General features: G+C 45.3%; 1 protein-coding gene across 2 annotated transcripts in view; it reads left to right on the top strand.

The window, feature by feature from the left end:
• The first annotated feature begins 4,729 nt into the window (after positions 1-4,729).
• GJC2 (gap junction protein gamma 2) overlaps positions 4,730-27,115 on the top strand; it is a 59,519-nt gene continuing 37,133 nt past the window's right edge. Inside the window, exon 1 of one of the 2 annotated variants that reach the window (XM_061586636.1) lies at positions 4,730-4,808. The gene's annotated coding sequence lies outside the window, so the exon portion shown is untranslated. Of the gene's footprint in view, positions 4,809-10,620; positions 10,818-27,115 lie in introns of those variants that run through there. The other variant, XM_061586633.1, reaches the window with a different exon arrangement.

Raw genomic sequence — 27,115 nt, 5'->3', positions numbered from 1 at the left:
AACCCATTTGCAGAAGGTCTGGGCCGAAAGTTTAAAACAATTAACTTTGGATCAATACGGGTTGGGATGGAGGAGGAAGCTCTCCTTCTTTTCATTTTCCTGGGGTCAAGTGATGTGAATTCCAGGGACAAAACTCGCCAGTGTCCCACCCACCCGTATCATTTTGTTTTCCCTAGAATGCCTCATGGAACAACATCACATCTGCTACATAATTTTGCTGAATCTACAGCTGTTCTTCCAGGCGCTTCGGAATTCATAAGTCCCTAAGAAGAGGTGGGCAGCTGGATCCGGCCAAAGGGGGACCGCTGCTTCAGCATCCTGTTCTCAGGGTGGCCAACCAGATGCCCCAGTGGGAAACCCACAAGCAGGACCTGAGGGCAACAGCAACCCTCCCCACTTGTGGTTCCCAGCAACTGGTATTCAAGGGCATGATGCCTCTAACAATGGAGGGGGAACATCGCCAACATAGCTGGTGGCCGTTGATAGCCTTATCCTCCAAGGATGCCCTTGAAGGCTTTGCTAGGGACCAGAGGAAAGCAGCCTTCTCCCCTGTTTGTAGTCTCACAACAAGTTACTTCATTTTAGAGAAACCCAAGAACTCCCAACATATCTGATAACTGAAGCCTATAAAGAGGAACAGCTGATATAGCACAGTGGGGAGGAGAGCCTGGCTGGGAATCCAGAGTCTGTGAGTTCAAATCCCCGCTCGTGTCTCCTGAGTGTCAAGGGCCAGCTGAAGATCCCCCCCACCATGAGTGGCTCAGGGGTGACGTGCCCTGCCACCTGTGCAGCCGTGGGCAAGCTGCATAGTCCCAAGGAGCCCAGTTGCCCCCAGCTGGCAGTTGTGGACAAGGAAGGGGCTGGCTTGTGCAGCTGTGGCAAGCTGAGCAGGCCCTGGCCAACTGGGGAGGACTAGCCTCAGAGGGAGGCAATGGTAAACCCCCTCTGCATACCGCTTACCATGAACACCCTATTCCTAGGGTCACCGTAAGTCGGGATCGACTTGAAGGCAGTCCTTTCCCATGAAGAGGCAGGGCTTTGCTCAATGGGAATGTTGTGAAGGGTTATGCCTGATGGAGGTCATGAGAGAGTTGAAGCACACCAGGGCATCACGTCGCCAGTAGTGTATATGGAGAGGTCGATGAGGTCAAAGGGGAACCTTAGGACAAAGGACATGAGGTGTGTGTGCACGTGCGTGTGTTTATATACAGAATAATGTTGAACAGAGCAAACAGACTGTAGCGGAGTGGAGTTGTACTGGAGGTAATTTGGAGTTTTTCACAAACCCTGTCCCTGCCTGCCCTCCAGAGGGTGGAGATCATGCTCCATGTGTCCTGGGATGCAGTCCAAGAAAAAACAGCTGGTATGGATGTACCCTTAGAGAGCTTGTCTCCTTTGTTCAAACAAATCTAGTCCAGACTTTGGGTGAGGTAGGGCCTTCCAGTTAGGGATGTAGGAAGGCATTGTTTCCCACTCCACCCAGGATCCGTCACACGCAGCATCGTTTCCGTTCCGCTACAGGACATCTTTCACCAAAACCAATGTTACTTGTCTTACTGTCTGGCTGCTCTTGAGACATTACGGAACTCATGTAGTTAATTATATAAATTACATACATTGCCATTATGTTATTCCACTCCATTCAGTTCAGTGCAAAGGAAATGCAATGCCAGTGTGTGTGCGTGTGTCATGATCAATTATGTATTGCTTGTGGACTGAAAGTAACAACGATAGCGGATACCAATAACATTTTCTGGATTGACTTCTGTTCCAGACACGGGATGAATAAGCAGTCATCGGCCATTTCCTCTCATGTTTCTGTTTTCATTGGAATTCTCTGACATCTCTGCTTCCAGGCCCAATTTTTTAAAGCCATAACTCAGCCATGGAGAACATGCCCTTATTTATTTATTTATTTATTATTTGATTTATATCCCGCCCTTCCTCCCCGCAGGAGCCCAGGGCGGCAAACTAAACATTGTGTTATTAGTTGTATTGTCGCCTAGTCTTTGCATTTAGAACTGCTTTAATTGCCCCGTTGTTGATCTGTTAGCAACTGGTCAAGCCTTAGCACCTACTACCATGCCCTGATTGGTTGTCCCAATGTAGAATACCTAATCCTTTTAATTTTTAGCCTAGTTCTCCACAGGAAAGCCCCCTTTCCCACCTCTTGTCTAGTTCTCAGCCACTTTGAGTCGCATCCGGGGAGGCTGGTCTTGCCTTTATAAGTGGTAGTGTTGAAGTTATCAATAAAATTGAAGACTGATTTATGTAAAAGTGCAGGACTGAGTTTAGCTGACTGAACTGACAGGCAGCCTGGCTTGTGTGGAGGGCAGAACAGCACATCCTTTGCATTCAGAAGGTCCCAGGTTCAACCCCTGGCAGGTGAGCAGGTGATGGGAACGATCTTATGCCTTATCATGAGGCAGACCCTTGGTCCATCTAGTTCAGTAGTGCCTACACTAACTGGCAGCATCTCTCTGGGATTTCAGACAGAAGTCTTTTTCAAGCCCTGCCTGGAGATGCTGGGGATTGAACCTGGGGCCTTCTACATGCCCAGCAAATGCTCTACCACTGAGCCTTTCCCTCCCTTTGCCTGAGATCTTGGAGAGATGCCACCACTAGCTGGCCAAATAAGGTAGCTTCTTGCCGATCTATGATGGGAGGACAATGCTTTAGTGCACTCAGGAAGGCAACGTTATCTCGTATCCTACCAACGTAGGATTTTAAAAAGAAATACAGTTTAGGAGTTTAGGGGAGGTGTGAGTATTGGTGCGACTCTCAGAAATGCACCATCCCTGATGTGGTTCAGGACCTCAATATCTCAAGGACATCTCCCCCCGTATGAACCGACCTGGACCCTGCATTTGTTGTCGGAGACACTTCTTCATGGGCCCCCTCCACAGCAGGCTCAGAGGCTGGCAACATGAGAGCATGCCTTTTTAGTGGTGGCCCTCTGGCTGTGGAATGCTCTCTCAAGGGAGGCACGCCTGGCACCTTCTCTATCCTTCTTTGGATACCAGGCAAAGACCTCCCTTTTCACTCAAGCCTTTTTGTTTGGGTTTTTGTTTCCATACTGTATGATTTTAACATCTATTTTATATTGTATGCTTTAAATCTCTTTCATATTGTATGTTTTTAACGTTCTTAAGTCGCCTAAAGATGGTTTGGTATGAGGCGACTAACAAATGAAATAAAATAGCAATAATAATAATAATAATTCCCTATGTGTAAAAGGAATACTCCTTGAACTTTCCTGGTGCATGGCACGGGTACCACACATGGGGGACAAGCAGTGGCTATTAAGTGGCTGTCTCTCAATAGCATGGCCCATAGGCTTCTCTATGGTATATGCTTACACCTGGGGTGCAAAACCTGTGGCCACCCAGAAGTTACTGGATTCCAACTCCCGTCAGCCCCAGCCAGCATGGCCAATGGTCAGGGATGATGGGAGCTGCAGTCCAAAGACATGTGGAGGCAGAGCTTGGAAAGGTTACTTTTTTTGAACTACAACTCCCATCAGCCCCAGCCAGCATGGCCACTGGATTGGGCTGATGGGAGTTGTAGTTCAACAAAGTAACTTTTCCAAGCTCTGTGTGGAGGGCACCAGGTTCCCTAGCCCTGGCTTGCACTGCTGACTGCCTCTATGGCACCACAGTGCTTTCTGTTCTCCAGCCCTGTAGACCATCAGTCAGTGGCAGGACATATATTCTGCACACGTACAGCCCCAGGTTCAGTCCTGAGCATCTCCAGTTAAAACAGAATCCGGTCACAGCTGATGGGAAAAAGCTCTCTTTTCCTTTGACCCTAGAGAACTGCTACCAGTCAAAGGAGATAATTCTAGGCTAGATAGATAAGGCAGGATCTTATCTTCCCCTCTTATGAGAATAGAGGCAAAACTGCATCTATGTACAAGGGCTGCATCTGTGCTATGAGCGACTAGAGCATCCCTGCCTCATACTCTGGACCAGTAGTGTAGTGACACATTCAGACGTGCAGGGTCCCTTCATGATAGTCATGCCATGCCCCCCCCAAGCCAAATCCCATCATTCGTTTGCTTGCTCTCTGTCGTCATCTCCACATTCCTCAGTCCTTCCCACGTTCACCTTTTCCCAGAACAACAGATGTTCATAGGAGCCAAGCAGCATGCAAGAGGAGTGTGTAAGCTACTGAGAAGAGACTTCTGAGTGGCTGTCTCATCTCCTTTCCCTCTGATTGGCTCCAATCAGCAGAAAAGGACAAGGAAGCATGCTAGAAGACTCTTCTCAGTGGCTAACACACTCCCCTTTCATGCTGATTGGCTCATAGGATGCTGGAGACATAGGGATCCTGCCGAGACCCTGCTCCCAAAAAAGTCAGGGGTCTAAGATCCCCCCTGAGACCTTGGACCACTACACCCCTGCTCTGGACTAGACTTGTGTCATACTTCCCTGAAAAGTTGGCCATTTCCCCATCCGTTTTTGAAGCAAGGTCATGCTTCCATGAGGTGACCATGTCCAAAGCGGGACAAGGACTGGGCAAGAAGCGAAGTGGTTGGATGCCAGCACTGTTGAGCTGCAGTCCCGGTCGCACGAGCCCGAGTGCCTGCAACAATGGGGGCCTTTAAAAGAGGGCTGTGCAACGAGGCCTCATTGTGCTTGGTGGTGCGCGCCTGCTGGTACAGTTCCCAGATAAATGATGAATTGTTTTTCTTTTCTTTTTGTGTCAGAGGTGAAGGCGGTGAAGCTCCATTGCACGAATCCTCTGTGGCAAAGAGAAGAAAGGACGATCCGCAGCGAAGAACCGCCCATTTTTCCTGTCTGTGAAAGGTATGGAATGCCTCCTGTTTTGTTGTGGTTTTTTAAATTAATAATGGAACATTTCCTGTGTCTCTTGGGCTGCAAAGAAAACTTGCTTTGCAGCTAGGAGATCCATTGTGTTGTGGCTTTGTACTTGTCACATTCAGTACCCTCGATCATTCTTTTTCCTTTTCCTTCTTTTTCTTTTTTTACAAAACCCCTTTATTATTTTTTTCCCAGAGAACAGTAATAACAGCTCGAAAACCAGTTTTTGAAGGAATAGAATTTACATGCCACCTACTTCATGATCACCTCAAAGCCCCTGTTCATCCTTTGCTATTTTGGCATTACTCTGTGCGCATAACTTTCCTCTCTGAAATTTGTGCCAGGCCTTACAAAGGCAGAAGAGCTGGCAACTTTTGACGCTGTGTTTATTCGAAGCGGCGCTTAGCTCAGAATCTTTAAATGCATCCTTCATGGATGTTTTAAAGTGCTGTCAAGTTGTCTTGAGCCTGGACTTTCTCTTGTGCCGTCTTCTGCGGCTGCTGCATCAACAGCTGCTCACCCTGCTGGGGTCGCTTCTAATCACAAAAAGAACTCAGGAACTAGTCAAGTCATGTCCTTTCAGTTCATCCTTCAGTCAGGCTGAAGTTAGAGGCAACCCAATAGCAGGTATCTAAGTTAATACTGGCCATTTCCCCCTTCCTGATGCAAAAACTATGCATTCCTTGTTGCAGGTCAGTGATTGATTAGGCATACAAGGGGTTATTTGATCTGCCATCTTTATGTCTCCTGCATCAACAGTTGCTAGGCTTGCTTCTTATCACAGATGGAGAGCTAGAAGCCAGTCAAGACCTAGTGTGGTGTAGTGGTTAGAATGTAGGGTTAGGACCTAGGAGACCAGAATTCAAATCCCAGTCTATCCATAAAGCTCAAATGGGTGACCTTGGGCTAGTCACCAACTCTCACTCTAGCTTCTGTCATAGGGTTGTTGTCAAGATAATATGTAGAGGGAGAGAGCCATGTACCCCACCTCGGGCATCTCAGAGGAAAGGTGAGATATAAATGTAATAAATTTATTACTATTATTATTATTATTATTACTCATCATCATCATCAGAGAAGTAGTGGGCTCTCTGACACTGGAGGCATTCAAGAGGCAGCTGGACAGCCATCTGTCGGGAATGCTTTGATTTGGATTCCTGCATTGACCAGGGGGTTGGACTGGATGGCCTTATAGGCCCCTTCCAACTCTACTATTCTGTGATTCTATGAAATAAATACACCCTTTCAATTTACAGTCTGATTGAATTTGGGGGCTTGGTTCAGCAAGCTAACTGTTAATTTTGTTGATTTTCCTTTCCTGGTAGAAAAAGTGTGTACAGTAGGGCCCCACTCATATAGTGGGTTACGTTCCAGACCCCCGCCTAAAAGCGAAACCCGCCGAAAAGCGGAACTCCTTCAATAAAATGGTGCCTGACACCTGAAAAACACCATAAAAGCGGAACAAGCACCGTATGAGTGGGGCCTTACTCTAATTTTAGCCGCTGTATTAACGGAACGCCGAAAAGCGGGGCCCTACTGTATTCACTTTGCAGAGAAGTGTTCTGAACGGGTGCATGGTTTGAGAATATAGTTTTTGGATCTGGAAACAAACAAACACATAAATAAAAAGCAGCAGCTGGATTTACCAGATATTGTGCAGTGAAGGCAAATGCAGTGCGCAACCATGGTTTAGACCTACATTATACTACAAATAAGGAACATCATGTGCACCAATGGTTTCGATCTCTGCTGCAGAAACAGCATTTCTGCTCTTGCAGGTAAGTGTCCCAAATGTGAGAACAAAGAAATATCCATGGAAATAAAAGGATCAGTTCTTCACATCCCAAGCGTACTGGAAATCAAGCCTGAGTAAGGATTTTGAGAATTATATATTTATATATATATATATATATATATTGGTTTACCTCTGGCCTTCTTAAGTTGAAGCTGTGGAATCTCTGCATCATTTATTTACACAACTTCCACTTCCCTTTTATTCCCTAGCTTTTCTTTCCCAAAACTGTGAAGAATTTAGCAATAGCAACATCAGCTGAGTCTCAACAGTGCGGCTCACATGGGTGAAAGGAGCAGCAGTACTCTGTCTGCTTCTGGGAAACTGTTCTCAGGAGAACAATCTGTCTCAATCTGTAATGATCCTAGAGCAGAGACTGTTGGGCGTCATTCTTCAGCATGGTCCCCCCTTTACGTTCATGTCAGGGGTCACCCATGTGGTATCTTTGGATACAATGAAATTCTTGATGTCTTCCTCTGCCAGCCATAGAGCCTCTGAGCATTCCCCACACATGCACTGTCTATGAGGTGATAAGGGTGACTACCTTCTTCTCCCTTGAAAAATACATAGAGCTGGGGGAGGAAGTGGGAAGAGTGACGCTCTTTCCCACTTCCTCTTTCAGCTCTGTTTGCTTTTCAAGGCTCAGTTTAATTCTGCTGCTAATCTACATAGATTAGCATTTAAATTCCTTGGAAAAGCATAGTGTGCGTATGGGCATTTTTTCTCTTGACCCAGTGGAGGAAGAAGAGAGATGTAACCAGAGGGAGTGGTGCCCATGGCACCCATTCAGATATCCAAATGTGCCAAAAGGCCTAATGACCCCTGATGTATGTGATGTTGACTTTGCTGGGAACCCACTGAGTTGGGGAGCAAGTTGGCCAATGCAAAGCCACGGCCAGGCCCAGAGGCACTTCTCCCCCTTTCCAAGGGTATTTCAAACGCCTGCCGCCGCTCACTGTGCCTCATGTGGTACCCATTCTGGAGGTGGCCAACAATGCAGATTTAGACCCGCATTATATGGATATCTGTGATAATAGTTCAGGTCACTGCAGAAACCGCATTTCTGCTCTTGCAGATAAGCGTCCCCAAAGTATGCATGTGCAACATACAGCTAATTAGTGGTGTGTTTTATTATTTATTTATTACATTTCTACCTCGCCGTTCTTTCCATGATGGAAACCCAAGGCGGCTTACATATGGTTCCCAGGCGGTCTCCCATCCAGGCACCGACCAGGCCTGACCCTGCTTAGCTTCAGCAGGGTGTTTTTTAAGTGTCTAAATACAGTCACATACATGATCTCATAATAGCCCTGTTGGCTGGGAAAACTGCCTGCTAATGTAGCACTCTTTGGTTTCCACAATGGTGGCCTCAGATGGCACAGCGGTAAGGAGTTAGCAAACAGCTGTTGTCCTTCCCCTCTCTTCTGACTCTCCTTCAAGTTCAGGGCAGAGCTGCAGAAGGACTTGGACTCACCATTCCTCAGCGTTTTATGAATGACTCCCAAGTCCCGCCTACTTCCTGCTTCTCTTGTCTTCCTTGCCAGTGGACATAACTTCTCAGGAAAGCATCCAGGCAACTTGTCACCTTTTGTAATGATCACTCATGCCAGTGACACAGAAGTTAGGGTTGTAGTCAGAGTAGACCCATTGAAGTTAATGAACCTAAGTTAGTCATGTCTATTCACTTCAGTGAGTAGGATTAGTATTGAATTCCACCGTTCATCTCGCACAATCCTGCTGACTCCCGTTCCTCTCTCTGGTCCTCACAAGGTGACAGTCTCACTTGAGCATATAGATAGGTGGATCTCTCCATTTCAGGTTCTCATTTTTCCAGTCTTAAATTCAGTTCTCCGCTTTTTCCTATCAGTTTGTAAATTATTTTTTTAAAAGCCCTCATGAAAATTTGTCAGCATTTTAGTGCAAATTTCTCTTAATATACACATCTTTGTATGCAGTACACACATTTTTGCAAAGCAATTTCCCCTGATATATCTCATTTTTTGTATGATCTTTTCGCTAATACATTTGTTTTTATGCTCACTTTACACTAGTATTTGCGTTTTTGTACTTGGCAGGCGAACTGCATTGCAAAATTCAGAGAAGTGCAAATTTTGGAGGATGGCTGTGGTTTGGTTTGCGTATTGTTTCAGAACGTGTGGATTAGGAAAGGTCACCTTTGAATGCAAACTAAATTGAATTTCTCCCCATCTCTCCTTGCGCATGGGTACATCATACACAAAGCATAAATAGGCATCACCCGGGTCATTATGAAGATCTGGAAAATGCAAAACTCAACTGAAGTGGGCCTACCCAAACACTTTTGTTTTTGACAACTCAGCTTGGACGTTCTGTTGACCCGTCTCTTTTTCACAGCTGTAAGCTTTACCAGTGCAACGTGTTCCAAACACTGAGAGCATTTAAAAAACAAAAAATGAACCTGCCAGGATGTTGGTTTGTTCCTGTGTAAAAGTTTTGGGGTTGTGCTCTGAAGAAGCAGCAGCTAGAGTCTGTCACACTGTTGCTGCCAAAATACCTCCAGGATGCTTAACTCTTCCCTGTTGAGGAAATGCAGAAGCCAATGGCTCAGCGGCCTTCATTGCCTGCAATGGCTTGCTTCACAGAACGGCAGTGCCAGTGCAGTCATTGCAAGGTGCGATGTGCTCCACATGGCAGTTTATAATGTGAAGAAAGCCTCTCTGTGTGTGTGTGCATGTTTTCTTTATTTGCAACACCCCCTCCCAAAAACACACATACAATATTATCAATAAATATGATCAGGGGCAAAATGCAAAATTCACCACTGAAAAATACAATTCAGTATAAATCATTTTAAATATATATGCATATATACACATACACACGCGTAAATATACATATGTGTGTGTCTGTATATGTGTGTGAATGTTCACGTGTGTATAAATAAATATATGCATTTATTTACAGCATTTGTGCCTTGCCCGTTACCCAAAGAGGCTCTCAGAGCAGCTTACAAAAACCACTACTAAGATGGCCCTTGTCCTCAGACTGACAATAAAAGAAAATGTGTGTGTGTGTAGATAGATATGATTATTTATTTGGTTAAGGTCATCTCAAAGTTAATTATACTAAGTAGATATTAAACATATATTATGATTATTTAATAAATACAGTATTAATCAGAACAACCCAAGGTGGGGTAGGCAGTTATCCAATGCGTTATTGCAATCTCCGTACTTTCTACCTTCAGAGAACTTCCCTCTTATCTGGTAAGGCATCCCTGAACATTTTGCCTCTGAAATCTAGCACCTCACAGACAATTCTGGAGCATATTTTAGGATGCACACTCAATTTACGCAGGGCAACGTTCGGGACTCACTGTTGTCCTCTGTGAACTGTGACTGCCGACATTCCCTCTACACTTCTGTGGCTGCAGGGGAACATGGAGGCTGCATTTTGGGGATGTTTGTCTGCCTTTACTGATCTTCTCACTGATCAACTTCCAAGGAACTCAAATGCTTGAAAATGGTTGAATTTGTTGATGGAATGTCAAGCTGAGAGAGGAAAGAGCTGTGAAGCCCCTTCAGTGATCTTAAACCTATTGCTATCTCTTGGTCTAGCCAAACATCTAAAGGGGGAAGACCAGGTACTCCCTCTGACAATAGGATAAAAATGTAGCAATGTATAAATTTGTTCTTATCAGTTAGGCTTGGTTCTGGGGTTCTTGCAACATTCTGGGAATTTGGGATCTGTGTTTGCATGCACAGACACACTCAAGCATGCTTGTGCATGGGTGCGTGCACACAGACATTTTCACAAATGAAGCAAAGTAGAAGAGTATGTGCAGCTCGTTTGTTTTTCAGTTGGTCTTTCTGACCTCTCCTCCCAATGGAGAGCCAAACGTCCCTCTCCCAATCTGCCCCAAGCTCACTCGCTCAGGAAGCCAAATTCCGCAGCCAAACTCTCCGAGTGAAGTCTCCAGAAGTTTGCAAGGGGAAGGGAGAGTGCTTTGAAGGGGTGGGAGGGGAGAATGAGGAACAGCCGAGTGTTCAAAGGTTTGTTCTGGCTGCTCTCTGTCAAAAGCCTTCTGGAGAGCAGAGACCCTCCATGCCAAAAGGAACAGGAGATCTAACCCAGAAGGGGCTGCTGTTTGGGGACTGGAGATATTTCACAAGCTCACAAGGACGCAGGAAGCTTTTGCAAAGGGACAAGGCCAGGAATTCCTAGTATGTCAATTTTCTTCTTTTTTTTTGCATTTTAAGCTCCTTCAGTGTTGTTGCTGCTGCTTCCTTCTAAGGATGCTTTACAAATAGCCAGCATACCTCAAAATGTTCTGTTTGTAAATTTGATAATTCATCTTGCTTTTAAATTTGAGCTTTTTCTCTGTCTTGAGTCAAGATGAAGGGTGGGGGACTTCCGAGAGACGCTGGGTCAGCCCACCCATTCTAAAATGTGTTTGCACTCAAGATTATACTTTATGAGGATTAATGATGCTTCTTCGCAAACTTTAATCTGCCCTTTGGGCCATGCAACCAGGGGGCAGACTCAAGGAACCTTAATGAAGATTAGTTATGTACTCTTAACATCCTTGTACTCAGCCGTACTTGTAGTTCAAGGTGTAAAAATCTGGAGATTTCTCTACCATCTCAGTGCAAGTCTACGGGTGAAGCAGGGTTTCTAAACTGTGTTCACTATCACGAGTCATTGCTCAATAATGAGATGTCATTATCTTAGTTTAAATTCCATGGAGTAAAAGAATGCAATCTTGTGTCTGTCTGCCATGTAAGGGTGGCAAACAGATGGATTTTTTGTCCCACACATTCTCTTATATAGACTTTGAAGGGTCGTTCTTATCTATACTGGTCAATGTGTTGAAGATGTTCTGGATTTAACAAGTGTGATTTTCTTGTAGACAGATATTTCTTTTTGCACCAGTTCTGTTGGTAAGGTAGCAAACTTTAGGTTATATATAGGAACACCAGAAGTTGCATTATTCCGAGTCAGATCACTGGTCCATCCAGCTCAATATGTTCTGCACTGACGGCGGTGCTCCAGGGTTTCGGGATGGGATATTTGCAGCCCTACTTGGACATGCCTGGAATTGAACCTTGGGATCTTCTGTAGGCAAAGAGATGCTCTGCTGCTGAGTAGGGGTGGAAATAACTGTCAGTTATGATTCTCTCAGTTTCTCAGTTTTCTTACTTTAAATTCAGTTCTGCAACAATTCGCAGATTGTATTTTTAAATCCTTATGAAATTCTTAAGCATTTTAGCATGAATTTCTCCTACTAAAACACATTTTGTGTGCAGTTTTGAATGATGTACACACCTCTGCAAGCAATTTCTTGTAAGATTATACCTTTTTGTATGTTATTTTCACAAATATATTCATTATTATGCACATTTTACCCTAATGCATGCATTTTCACAATCATTGTTTGGTTGGAGAAGTGCATTGCAGAATTCGGGTATTTTGAAGGATGGCTGTGTTTCAGTTCTCGTATTGGGAAGTGTGAATGTGATAAATTCTGATTTAAATGTGAATTAAATCGAATTTCAATGTGAATGGAATTGAATTTCTCCCCCACCCCTGCGACTGAGTTCCTTTGCCTTCCCCAGGTAGGAAGAAAGCAAGGCTGGGGTTAGTTTTACAAAGTGTACAATACCTGGCGTGCCTTTGGAATAGAACTGATGTTTAGCAGTCCAGAAGCAGTGTGTGTATTCAGTTGTTTCTGTGGAGCAACAGGAACAACTTTTCCCTTACCGGGATAGTGATATCAGTCCAGTGCCATCTCAGTAGCTAGATAACTGTCCATCAAGTTATCTCAGCAGCTTGATAACTGTAACGAAACCGTAGTTCAGGGGCAATGGCAGGTGATGGCTCCCTGCCAGTGGGGCGGTGGAATCTGCTCCGGGTTTTAGTCTGAACTTCCAAACAGCTCTGCTGCTCATGGCTGGAGCATATGCCTTGTATGCAGAAGGTCCCACATTGAAGCCGCCGGTGTTTTTCAGGGAAAAGGGTCTCCTTGATTTAAAGCTGGGGTTTGGCTTCTTTTTGCACCCTTGAAGCGACAGGAGTAGAAGGAAACAGAAAACTCCGGGCAGCCCATCAAACAGACTGTTTGTGAGACAGCTGAATAGGAGGTGTGGTAAGCAGTAACCGCTCATTCTGAGAGGCCTCAGTACGGCACAGTTTCATCTGGAAGCTGTTAAGCTTCTCAAAGGACTCCCCTCCCTCCCTCTGACCTGGCAACTGTTTACTGTGAGGGACTGGAAATCCTTGCGGACTGCTGAGCAGATCAACTTGGAATTTGGGGACATCTCTCTGCTCTGATTGGTGGGTCTGGGAGAGGGAATCTCTTACAAAGGATCTGCTGGTGCTTGTGTGCAGATAATAGTTTTTATACAGATTCATTGATAGGCAAAAAAACCCTTGCAGTTTAAGAATGTACCTACAGCCAACAGATATTTCTATCAAACTTTAAAAAGCAGGGAAATTGGGAAGCTATTAGTGAATGAACCAGGGGAACAGGAGACCTGACCTCCTCTCGGAGATATAGTACTGCCTTACAAAGTTGTCAAAATGCAAACACAATTTGGGTTGGTCTTTCACAGTCCAATCCAGTTCCTGTGTAGCTTGGAAGAATTTGGTAACATGTGCCTCTGAGCATATGGTAAGTGGCGGCAACACCTGCCATCTCCAAAGATGGAGAATTACATTTTTGTATGTTTGTTGGTGTTCTTACTTTGCTTTTTTCCTGTGTTACTAATGTTTCTACAGAGAATCTAACCTAGAAAATTATATTTCTCTCATTATTCATCCTAGAAATCTGTGTCAAATTTATTTTTATTAATTTAAAAGCCTTTTTATTGGCCATTGTCATATGATGGTGAAGACAGCCATTTGTGTTTCAAACTGGAGGTTATGTTCTATTTCTATTTTGGGTGCATTAATAGTTGGATCTGAAACTGCACTTTGATGTAAAATCAGACTGATTACAATATGTTGCTACTTCAGCAATGAATCCAGCTGTTGGAAAAAACAAACTTGGCCTGCCCAAGATGCATGTTTTCAGCCTGCTATGCCTAAACTACTCCATCTAAGGAAAGGTGGGCATGGTTAATTAAAAACATAGAGCACACTTAGAATTTTGCTAGAATATATTTCACCTCCCACTATTTATCTTGTGCAAACTGAGACATTCCTCATGTCCATTGGAAACTCTTCTGCAGAATAATCAGTGCCATTATTCCACAATTGCTTTTGGAGGGTTTTTTTAGTGTTTCGGAGTGTTGCTGTACTTCACATATTCACAGAAACAGAAGTAAAAGAAAATGATTTGCTATAGGAAAGTTCACTAAATTGCAAAGTAAATCAAACATATTTAAAGCGACTATCTGAACTATATCAACTATCTTAATATTGTTGCTTCCTCCCTGCTAAAACAAGATCAGCACAGCACATATCTTGTGGCTATTATTTGGGCTGATTTCAGGTGTTGCCACCACTCACCATGTGCTCAGAGGCACATGTTACCAAATTGTTCCAAGCTACATAGGAAGTAGATTGGACTGTGAAAGACCAACCCAAATTGTGTTTGCATTTTTACATATTTGTAGAGCAGTACAATATCTCAGAGAGGAGGTCAGGTCTCCTGTTCCCCTGGCACATTCACTATAGCTTCCCAATTTCCCTGCTTTTTAAAGTATGACAGAAATATCTGTTGGCTATAAGTACATTCTTAAACCACAAGGGGTTTTTTTTGCCTATTAGTGAATTTCTCTGCTTTTTAATTCAGGAGGTAAGAAATGGGACCCTGTGCAAGTTTGCTGAGAATGGATACCTCTGAATACCACTTACCATGAAAACCCTATTCATAGGGTTGCCATAAGTCGGAATCAACTTGAAGGCAGTCCATTTCCATGTTGAGTTCATTGGGATTTACTCCCCTGCAATCATGCTTAGGATAGGTGAAACTGACCACGGGATAGGGAGGAGGAGAAAGAGTGGGGTAGGGGAGGAGAAGGGAGGGGGAGAAGGGCAGAGGAGAGGAGGGGAAGGGAAGCAGGCAGGAGGGGGAGGAGGAGGTTTGATTATTTGCATGCTTATTGGGTTCAATGGGATTTACTCCCATGCAATCATGGTTAGGATAGGTGAAACTGACCCGGGGGAGGGGCATGGAGGGGGGAAGAGAGAGGGAGGGCAGGAAGGGGAGGGAGAGGGAGGAATGGGGAGGGGAGGAGATTGGGTGGGTGGGCACTTGGCAGAGGGAAAGCCCCTTTCCTTTTCAAAGGGAATTGTGAACTCTGACATTCTTTTTCAGGGTTTCCTCCACCTTTTTATTCTACAGCAGGCACATGTAGTCTCCCACCCAAATTTAAACCAAAGCAGTTCCTGGCCACATCCACACCAGACTGTTATTTCACTTTAGATAGTCATGGGTTCTCCCAAAGAATCCTGGGAAGCAGGGCCGGCTCCAGGAATGCGGGGGCTCTTGGGCATTAGCCTGCCCCAGGCCTCTCTGCTTCCCTTCTGCGATCCCGCGGATTGCAAGATGAGCTTCCTAACCGCCCGCCATCCCCCGCCATCCCCAGCGCTTCACCTACCTTTCTCTGCTGTTTGTGCAGGGTTGCCATCAATAAAGATGGCGGCCGAGGTTTCCGTAAGGGACTGAAGCCTTTGCCGCCATCTTGGTTGAATCTGAGTCATGGCTTGGTCGCCAGTGGTCCTTGTGATGATCCACCTTGTGACATCCAGCGACCCCAGGGGTTGTTATTAGTTAAGGCATCAAAAAGTATAACTGCCAATATCATAACAACCATCGGAGAGGTATCTGAGTTAACTCTGTTGCACCAAAACCAGTAGAGAGTCCCGTGGTGTATTAATGCAGGGGTTGTCAATCTTTTGGGGCCTGTGGGTACATTTGCAAACTGGAGAAACTGTTCTGGGCACCATGCACACACCACAACTATGCAGACTACAACCATGCACACATGTACACACGCACTGTGACCACAGACACTCACTCACCCTGCCATGCCCATCTGCTAGGAATTAGGGAGCTTGGCGCCAGTAGAAGGCTGTTTTCAAGCCTAATTTTGGCAGGGGAAAGGGGCCCTGTGGACACCAGGTAAGGCTTCTCATGTGCACCTAAGGGTGCCACATTAGGGACCCATACCTTAAAGACTAACAGACTCATTTATTATGGCAAAAGCCATAATCCATGAAAACCTGTGCCATAATAAATAAGTTTGCTAGTCTTTCAGGTTTCACAGGACTCTTGTGTTTTTTTCTTGCTAGTATCATAAAATTCTTATTAATATCGTTGGTCCAGCAGGGGTAGGCAAATCGGTCAGTTTTGGTTTCTAATCAGTTTTTCGTTCAGTTTTCCACATCAGTTTGTGATTTGTTTGTTTTTTTAAGTCATGAAAATTCATCAGCGTTTAGGTGAGAATTTTTCCTAACAACACATTTTATTATGCAGTTTTGCCTACCGTACACAAGCAATTTCCTCTTAATCCATTTTTGTAATTTACTTTCTCCAAAATATGATTGTAATAATGTGCACTTTACCCTAGGAAATGCATTTTTGTACCCACTACTTGGCTGGAGAACTGCATTGCAAAATTCAGGGAAGTGTGAGTTTCGAAAGGAGAGTTGAGTTTCAGTTCTCATATAGACTTGAGTAAGTTTGCCATTAAATGTGAAGTGAACTGAATGTCTGCCCCATACTTTGTGTCCAGTTCTTGTCTGGGGTAAGGAGCCCTGATCCTTCCCTCCTCTTGCACCGTGGCCATGCAGAGCCAGCGTTGTTCCCCAGATGTATTTTCAGTGCCACTAGGTGGAGCCCCTCTCTTTCCTTAATAGCAGAGCTGCCCAAGAAACCACTTTCCTTGGTCAAAGGAAAATCTGAATGTGCAAGTGATGCAGAGGAAAACTATGGAAGCGAATCAAAATTGTGCAAAATTGAAGCAAGTCATAGCAAGTGCGGTAATAGCAGCATCTGCATTAAGGGGGCGGGTCTTAAGGAGGACGTTGAAACTCTGCAAAGCTGGCCATTAGTGCAAGATTTTAGATCTTTACCCTGACACCCTTTTTATGGTGCATTCATGATGATTGATTGTATCAGGACAGATAAATGCAACCCCTCTTTCTATACTGTTTGCGTCTGCAAAAGTTTCAAGACAGACATGTGTCCAATCGCTGCATGTCCTGCAACTTCCTTTTAAAATCCGCAGAAGACAGATGTTCCAGGTTTTTTGTTGTGCTGTCATGCAAGAGGGCCACACTAAGGGCCCTTGTGACCACACTAATGCAGTGACATTGGGGAAGCAATGCAGGGCATCAAACAAAGCAGAAGGATGTGTGGATGGTCCAGAAACAATCCACCAGTAATGCACTATAATTGCATCAGTGACATGTTGCTGAATGCACCAATCTGGAGGGGCCCTGAGTTTAAGAAAAAAAGGGCAGAGTGACATAAATTCACAGGTATTTTTATGTATGCAATACCTGCTCTCTGCGTTTCCCTCTTGCCTCTTGAATGCTCTCCTTCTCCTCTATATACACACACAACCTGAGTATAGACAAGCAAAGAAAAAGGGACAGGAAAAAACCACGGGTGGTGTATCCTCCCCTCCTAAGTCCCCCCCCCATTGGTCTAGATATATATATATTACTGACTACCCCTGCTTGCTCACCCAACGGCCTACAGAATCGACCCATTTTCTGATGATTAATACTACAATATTTATTTATTTATTTATTATTTTATTTATACGTCGCCCTTCCTTCCAGCAGGAGCCCAGGGCGGCAAACAGAAACACTAAAAACACTTTAAAACATCATAAAAAAAGGTAAAGGTGTCCCCGCACTTGTAGTTCGAGTTGTTTCCGACTCTTAGGGTGACGTCTTGCCACGTTTACTAGGCAGACCGTATATATGGGGTGGGATTGCCAGTTCCTTCCCCGGCCTTTCTTTACCCCCCCCAGCATATGGCGGGTACTCATTTTACCCACCACGGATGGATGGAAGGCTGAGTGGACCTCGACCCCTTTTACCGGAGATTCGACTTCCTCCTTTCGTTGGAATCGAACAACGGCCGTGAGCAGAGCTTCGACTGCGTTACTGCCACTTACCACTCTGCGCCACAGAGGATCTTTTAAAACATCATAAAAGGACCTTAAAATACATTAAGACAAAACAACGTTAAAAACATTAAGGAAAAAAACTTTAAAAACATTAAAACTTTAAAAAAACTTTTAAAAAAGAGAGTTAAAAACATATTAAAAGACATATTAAAAGCAATTCTAACACAGATGCAGACTGGGATAGGTCTCAACTTAAAAGGCTTGTTGGAATAATAATAATAATAATAATAATAATAATAATAATAATAATAATAATAATAATAATAATAATAATAAACAAACTGCTCACAGAGCTGCAATATCCAGCACACTTAGCAAAGTACAGTTTCCAGGGTTCTTGGGTGGGTGGGGGAGATATGACTGTTAAAATGGTAAAGAGTGCTTTAAAATGTATGGTGCGGATGTGAAGCAAGTTGCAGTGGCTTTCAAAATGATTGCCATCAAAGCTGTTGTCACGCTTTGGGTCGGTCAGTGTATGCTGGGTTTGTATGCTACATCAGATTGGCTGATGTGTTTCGTCTTTCTGGCTAACTGCAGAACTGATTCCTGCCCAAAGAGGCATTTCAGTGGATCAGGAGTGGCTGGTGGTTCCATGTCAGTGGGGCAGTGGAATCCACTCTGGGGTTTAGTCCAAACCTTGGACAGTTCCTTGAAAGTTCAAACTAAAGCCCGGAGCGGATTCCACTGCTCCGCAAACATGAAGCCACGAGCCGCCACTGCAGTGGACCCTTTTCTGGTGAACTTTTCTGGTTGCCATTGTTCTTTTTGTGTAGGACAATGGAATTGCTTGCTCCTTGCACTAGTTATTTCCTCTGCACTCTGCAGGAGAAGCAGTTAAGCCATGTGCAAACGATACAAATTTAGGTTTCTTTTGCTGAAGTGCCTGCAGACAGAAAGATAGTGGGGATGGACCGGTCTCTCAATTTCAGTTCTCTCCGTTTCTCATTTTTCCAATCTTAAATTCAGTTCTCATTTCTGAAGGAATTTGTTTTTTATTTATTTTTTAAAAATCCTCACAAAACTTCATCAGCATTTAGATGTGAATTTCTTGTAACAAACACATTTTATTGTGCCATCTTGTGACAGTACATTCCGCACATTAAGCAAGTGTTGTGTGTGTGTGGTGAATTCCATAAGTTAATTTTAATTTTATGGATTTGGTGAATGCCCTGCAGCGAGATCCCACAATTCCTTGACGCTACACATGCATGAGCATCAAATGGCAACATTGGGGTTAAGGCTCAGGGGTTGATAGTTAAAAAGACAATGGGCACGTTATACAATTGCAGCTTGTTTCTGCATGATGGGCAGTGCATCCCCACAATATGAAGAGGAGGAAGACTTTCTTTAATGGCGCCCCCAACCTCTGAAGATGTAGCAATTGTGCAGGGGCAGCAGGCGCTGCAAAGAACGTGGCCTCCAGAGATTAAACTTTCAATGGGCCAATTGTGGACTTGAGATAAAGACACTCTTGATGCTGATTGGATGCGTCCAAAGTTCAGTCCGACCATAGAACAGAGGCATAAAGTATTTTCTTAGCAACGGGATGGAGGAATAAGAGGAAGGAGAGGAGCGTGGATAGGAGCTGAAATTTCTAACCATCCCAGAACAAAGCAGAGCATTCTGCAATGGACCCACTAGCTTCTCTGCTCATTCACAATTGGATTTCTGTACTGCCCTCTCCAGAGCTGTAAAGATGATATGTGGCCTTGGGTGTTGATGGGAAGGTTCTTTCAGGAGGAGGACTGGTTTATTGCCGCGTTTCCAGATGCTGCTAACATGGATTGGGGATTGACTAATATAAATCTCTTTGGCATTGCCACCATCCATTCCTGGTCAGAAGATTTGGCTTTAGAGCCTAAGGACTCCAGATGTGCCTGGTTGACGCCAAGCTGAAAACACAAGAATTGAATGGAGTGGGAAGAAGATGAGAGGAACGTTCCAAATGTGGTCGGGTTGACAACATGTTCCAGTAATTCGGGACACGTGGGGAATTGCCTGCTGTTTCCATTTGGAGGCTTTGTTCTGGCCTTAGCTGTGGACTGTTGCTAGGCTCTCAAATATATTTTGCCATCCACCATTCTGCACGTGCCGTAAATGAAGCTGCTGCCGTTGAAAGGCCATTTGTCAAATGGAATCCGCAGGAGAGGAAGGTTTTGCCAACGTTGAGTAAGTGACTATTCAGATTTGTTGGAGATGCAGAAGGGGGGTGTCTATTACTGAGCAATGGACACGTCTGGTTGGGCTGTCCTTTGCAGACCACTGCATTGGTTTCACATAAAGCTAGCACGTGGGAAGATGCTTGAGAGCAGTGGCAGCTGGTGGCTCCCAGTCAGTGGGGCAGTGGAATCCGCTCTGGGTTTTATTCCAAACTTTCAAGGAGCTGTGTCCCTTGGACTGCTCCTTAAAAGTTTGGACTAAAACCCGGAGCGGATTCCACTGTCCCACTGACATGGAGCCACCAGCTGCCACTGCTTGAGATTTTTCCAGGTTAAGACACTGTGACTGGCAATTCACTTGCGTACGAGAGAAACCAGTGTGGAGAGGTGGTTTGAGGAGCAAAACATGGAGAACAGCCCACCACTCTCCACTTTAAACAGATCCCCCACTCCCACTTTACAGCTAACTACTAATTCTCCAGCAGTTCAGGGAGAAAAACAGGGACTGGCTTTGTAATGCCCATTTTCTTATTTCATACCAAGGACCTAAATGTGCCCCCCCCTCAAGTTGTCCCTCCCCTGGCAATACAGGTTGCTAAAATCTCTACATCTTCCATATGCTGCATTTATTTCCAGTGCAACTGCCTGGGTGATATTCAGTCTAGAGTATGACTAATTAGACCCACTGAAATTCACGGACTTGCAAACCTGAAGTCCATAGATTTCAGTGGGTCTATTCGAAGTGCGGCTTAGGGGGATATCATCATTTGTCTCCTACCAATGAAAAAGCCAGTTTGGTTGAACATGTATTTTTGAAAAAAAGCAGAATTGTCCTTAGGGAGGGTGAATCTGCCGGGTTCAGATTCTCATTTTCCCCCAGTTTCAAGTTCAGTTCTCAAAATTTCTCCATCAGTTTGATTTTTTTTTTAAAAAAAAGGTCCCCATGAAAATTCATCAGCATTTTAGCACAAATTTCTCCTACTATACACATTTTGCATGCGATTTTGCTAAATATGCACATTTTGCAAAGCAATTTCCCCTCATATAATACCTTTGTGTATGTGATAGTCACTAATATATGCATTTTATGCACCTTTAACCCCCAGTATATGCATATTACTTGGCTGGAGAACTGCACTGCAAAATTCCGAGAAGTGCAAATTTCAAAGGGTGGCTTTGTTTCAGCTCTCAGGTTGTTTTGGAAAATGTGAATTAAATGTGAACTGAATCAAATTTCTCCCCCACCCCTAACTCTCCTATCATAGGGTATTAACAATTTTGCCGCCTGAGGCAAAGGACAACATGATACCCCCAGTTCCATGTCCAGAAGTTGACTGGGCTGTCAGTTGGGTCTTATTTCAGTGCTGGTGACCAGGCAGTGTAGGCCAGTGCATGTCACACACACACGCACACAGAGCTCTGTCTTCCGAAACTTTACTGCCACCCTCTGCCGCCTGAGACAGCCGCCTCGCTCTGCCTCATGTTAGGGCTGCCCCTATGCACAACCATGCATGAAACACACAGCAAGAAAGAAGCACCCCTCTATTCTTCCAGTAATTTCCCCCCTCTTTCCAGGATTTTTCGCATTCCAATTTGGCAAGCCAATGGGGAAAACAGGTCCTGTTTTCGAGGGATATTTGTTCAAGATGGTTGGATTGGCCTCCCTGGAGCAAAACTGCTTCTGTGCATGCATAAAACAAGGCAAGGTTTTGGCCTGAGAGGGGGTTTCGGGCTGAGGAATGCATAGAGAGGCATTTCCCAACTTTTTTAAAACACACACACACACATTGTTCTGGCTCCTAATTAAGGGGAGACCTCCACTAGGGCGGGCCAAAGCAAATATTTGCAGCATGGGCTGAGATTGCCTGAAGGAGAGGTGGCAGGATGCAGGCATGCACTCCTGTGGGCGTGGAAAGGGATGCTGGAGTCAATCAGCAGCTGGAATGAGTGTAAATGTTGCCAATCGTGTGCTAATGGGAGGGCAGGGTCTTTGGCAAAAGCTGGCTTCTGCTCATCAAGGCCCAACAAGGGAATCTAGGAAAGTGCCTTATGCCAAATAGAACATTCGTCCATCCACCTCAGTATTGTCTACACTGACTGGCAGCAGCTGTCCAGTGTTTCAGGCAGGGGCCTCCCCCAGCCCTGCCACGAGATTGAATCTGGGGCCTTCTGCATGCAAGGCAGATGCTCTGCCACTGAGCTGGGAGAATGTCCACTTCGTCCTTCTTCCCCTCCATTCCCGCTCCTGTTTCCATCTGTTGCTTGGGCTACTGCACTTCCCTCCCCCTTTTATGACACCCCTAGAGCTGGATTTCCCCCCTTTTAAGAGACTGAGGCCTCCTCCGGATGAGCAGAAAACTTTTGCGGAGTTAGGAACAGGCAAATGTGTCAAATGCTGAATGAGTATTACATTGCACCTGTAACGGTGCCAGTTCTGCAGTCCGAAGCGGTCAAGTGGACACCTATGGGAGCGAGTAAGGTGATACCGCAAGTAAACTGGCCTCGGTATGTTAAGGGTTTATATACGAATAGCAAGACCTTGAACTTGGCCCGGTAACCTGTTTGTTGTTGTTATATGCTTTCAAGTCGATTTCAACTTATGGTGACCCAATGAATCAGCGACCCCAATAGCATCTGTTATAAACTACCTCGTTCAGATCTTGTAGGTTCAGGTCTGTGGCTTCCTTTATAGAATCAATCCATCTCTTCTTTGGTCTTCCTCTTTTTCTACTCCCTTCTGTTTTTCCCAGCATGATTGTCTTTTCTAGTGAATCAGGTCTTCTCATTATATGTAGAAATGTGAAATTCCGAAGTGCAGTGTCCCTTAATTAGTCATCCCACACCCCTTCACTTGATTGCTTGCTCCTCACTATCATTTCCGCACTCCTCAGTCCTTCCTGCAGGTGCCTTCTTCCACAACAGCAGACGTCCCTAGAAGCCAATTGGCATGAGAGGGAGAGTATCAGCTACTGAGAAGAGTCTTCTCAGTGGCTGACTCACCTCCTTTAACTCTGATTGGCTCCAATCAGCAGGAAAGGACAAGGAAGCATGTTAGAAGACTCTTCTCAGTGGCTAACACACTCCCATGTCATGCTGATTGGCTCATAGGATGCTGGAGACATTGGGACCCTGCTCCCAAAAAAGTAAGGGGTCTAAGACACACACACCCGAGACCCTGGACCACAACATCCCTGCTGGTAACAAATGGACAACCAGTACAGATCCCTGAGCAGAGGTGTTATAGGCTGACAAGGTCTCACTACTTTCAGTCAACAAACCTATACTGACTATGTGGAGTCTAGGATGCCTGGAAGTCTTGGTTCCAGAATGAACCTGGAGTGAGGCTTAAATAGTTTTTTCTCAACTGCAGAGACTCCAGTGGCTCTATTCTTCCTTAATTATCGATCATCTTGTTGCATGTGCACTCGAGGAGTTCCAAAGGGCTCCTGGCTTTCCTTCCCTGCGGCTGAAGGGAAGTCCAAGTATTTGCGTTCCTTTCAAACTTGCAAGCAGATTGTCCGTGTGGGCAAAACAGGCGATTGTTGCATCTTCAGAAACCCCTTGCAAAGCACTGTGCAAAACGGCTGTTTGAAAGCAGCTTCCAAAGACCCCTGAAGGCAAGCAAGGGCTGCCTGATATCATGGTGATGCCAGGTGACTGGCAAGTGGGTGGCTCTGCCCACCTGTCAGACTGGCCCACAAAGGGTGGGGGAAGATAACAGTCTGGTCCATCTGACAGATCCAGTTCCCCACCCCCCCTGCTCTAACCACTACACCACACTGGTGCAGGATGGCATTGGGGATCGAACCTTCATGCACAGACTCCCTACACATGCATAGAGCAATACATGTGCTCTACCACCTACTCGTCACATAATCCAGGTACGACTGGATTCAAAGTGATGTTGATCTTGCTCCTTGGCAAAAGCAATGCCGTTCTGCTCTTAATTACCCATTGGCAACAGCTCAGAAAGGAGTTTCACAACTGCCAGTGGAAAATTAAAGGAGGGTTGAAACAGCAATATTGTTGCCTGTAGGAATGGCTTGTTCATTTCCTGTGCCCCTGCCAGCGCATTAAGATACAGAACGGTAGAGAGTTTCAAACCCTAAATTCCTTGTATTTGACTCATAATGCGGGGAGCTGAGCTACACCTAGTTCCAGCTATTGAAATGCAGACAGTCATCTCTGCCTCACGGGAACTGACCCTTCCATTGTTGGTGGAAGCGATGATGACATATAAGGTTTATTACCTATTCTTTCTTTGCAAGCGTGTGAGTGTGTGTGCTGAGGCTGGAATTCCAGTGGGCTGGAACAGCCGTTGGGGAAACGGCAGGAAGGTTCTGGCCTTAGCAAAAGAATGTGAGGGTTAGTCGGGGATGGCGAACAATGAACCCCTGTTTCACCACCAGGGCCAGCTCATCGGAGGAAAAGCCTGGGACTGCAACTAGCCGAGCGCCCATCTTGTACAATCGCCCACTTCTTTGTTGCATGCGCAGGGATGACTTTCATGGCTCTTGAAAGACACATGGGCTGGAGAAAGATAATAGTTCTTGCTGTGTTTTCCTTTGTGGTTCCTCAGCAAACTCTGTTTGCCTACTGGAGGTTCTGATTCTGCAAGGGGGCTTTATGGCGGACCCGGGACAGGTGACCAGAGGCATAGTTTCTTAAATTTCCCTTCGGGGATGGCTTGGATGCAAGATTTTTTTAGGCTCGTGGTCCAACCACCAGAATGGAACATATAAAGCTGCCTTGTACCAGGTCCAGTGATGTCTGGTGCCCACCGGGACTGGTAGGGTGGAAGGGAGAGTGACCAACAGTAAGTGGAGCCAGATCCAATGACAGGGGCAGACAAGAGCCAACTCATTCTAGGTTGGTCCCTATCCTTCTCCTGTGAGGACAACTACAAGGGCAGCACCAGAACTATCACTAGAAGCTAAAATGATGCAACTGAGGTTATCCTACTTTGGACACATAATGAGAAGACATGATTCGTTAGAAAAGATAATAATGCTTGGAAAAACAGAAGGAAGTAGAAAAAGAGGAAGGCCAAACAAGAGATGAATTGATTCCATAAAGGAAGCCACAGACCTGAACTTACAAGATCTGAACAGGGTGGTTTATAACAGATGCTATTGGAGGTCACTGATTCATAGGGTTGCCATAAGTCAACAACAACAACAACTTTATTGCATCTTAGCCATGAGCCTTTTGCAAACACATATACATAAACAAATAGAGACAGGGAATCGACTTGAAGGCACATAACAGCAACAACAAACAGCAACAACAAACAAGGGCAGCACTGAGTCTAGGGAGGAAGAGACAGACAGGCAGTGCCACCCCCTGGGCTGGTTGCGGACGGGAAGGCAGAATCATGGGGGCTGACTGAAGGCAGAGTGAAGTTGATGGGGCAGTGCCCCACTTGATCTAATGGGCTGGTCTCGACTGACCAATCAGACCATTTGCTCGTCAAGTCAAGAATCTCCTGATCCAACTGAAGGTGACTCTCCAAGGTTGTCCTCCCTGAATGCCTGCTCCTGGAAGGAGCCAGCTTCCCTGGCCCGCCCCTGGGCTTTAACCCAGAAAGCGTTCCCTCTTGCCTCCTGCTCCGCTTCCCACACCAAGGCAAGGCTTCTCTTTCTAAGTATCCCTTCCTCCCAAATCTAGGCTGCCCCTGTAACTCCTGTTCCCTCCCAAGCATCTCTTCTTCTTTATAGTAGGCAGAGCCGGAAAAGTGCGTCCCACGCAGCCAAGAGGCTCAGCTGCGTCAAACCTCGGACAATTCCCAGCTGCAGTCAGCCTCCAACAGTTGACATTATCATCATCATCATTACTAGTAGTAGTAGTAGTAGTAGTGTTGTTGTTGTTTTGTTTTGTTAGTCAAAGGCATACAAAACCAGCAGACCCACCAGGAAACTATTATGATGACTCTTAGGCTGTTTTCAGATCTCTCTCTCCCCCCCCCCCCGACGTAGAGAGAATGTCTCCTGTCTCTGTTGCTTGATTGTGGCAGTCTGCAAAGTGGGGGGTATGCATGGATAGCTGCCCCTTTGCGGCCATTCACACTCAGCACACTGACACTGAGAGCAGAAAAAAGAGGCATGCAACTTGGGTGGTGGTGGCTAGGGCAGGAGACATGATCCCGATGCATCCTACACGCTTTCTTACATGGGGAGGAGATGTCTGAAAATGGAAAAATAGCACTTCTGCCTAACTGAAGAGGGGAGGGAGAGGAAGCAGGGGAATGGGAAGGAGCCAGTCTCCCTTTAGTAGGAGATGTTTTGCCAAAGTTGGAGTTAATAATTTAGTATTCTTTGTTATTTATTAAGTGGATACCCTGCCCTTCCTCCCAAAGGAGCCCAGGGCAGAAACATAAAAACCAAACAATTTAACAAGAAAAAAATGGCATTTTAAAGCATTCTAAAATCACAATTAAAACATTTCAAGTACAATTAAAAACATTCCAGGCATTCTAAAACACAGTTAAACCATTCTAATTTTTTTTTTGAAATATTCCAAAAACATAGTTAAAAACGTTCTTCCATCAGTGATCTTCAAGTTGCCAGAAGCGGTCCACTTGAGCTATCAAATGGCTGGGTAAAAAGGAATGTTTTCAAATTCCTCCTGACAGTCAAAAGTGATGGAGACAGATGCACCTTACTAGGGTGGGCATTCCACAAATGGGGAGCCACCGCTGGAAAGACCCTGACACAGGCCAGTACCATGTGATAATGCATGTGGAAGGGTTGGCTTGAGGCCCCCTCAGCCCTCCCCCCCCATAGCAGCAAATATCTGAATAACAGGCAGCAAGAGATGGACTGACTAGCTGACAGGTAGGTGAGTATACAGTTGGATGGCACAGAGTGTTAGCCATTGAGCCTCCCTTGGTGACAGCCCAGATTGAGGAAACATGGCAGACCATGGAACTGTGTAGTTGGAAGTCTCATGGGATTGGCTCTTTCACACTACCTGATTCTAGGGCCTGGAGGAGTTTGGGCTGTAACGCTTATATCCCATCCCTGCACTGGCCTCCTCCAATCAGCTGACTTGATGGCACAGGAAGTAGTGAGTTGGTCCCTGGTTATGCAAGCATCTTAGGTTTGGACTCCAACACCCTGTTTGTGGGATCCCTATTTATTTCTGTGCCTGTGGTGGTTGTTCCCACTGTAGAGAAATGCAAACTAGAATATCCACCTTCAACTTTCATTGAAGGAA

This window comes from Rhineura floridana, chromosome 10 (assembly GCF_030035675.1).
Source record: "Rhineura floridana isolate rRhiFlo1 chromosome 10, rRhiFlo1.hap2, whole genome shotgun sequence".
NCBI lineage: Eukaryota > Metazoa > Chordata > Lepidosauria > Squamata > Rhineuridae > Rhineura > Rhineura floridana.
The sequence above is the reverse complement of the archived record's forward strand: the minus strand, read 5'-3'. Positions and strand labels throughout refer to the sequence as shown.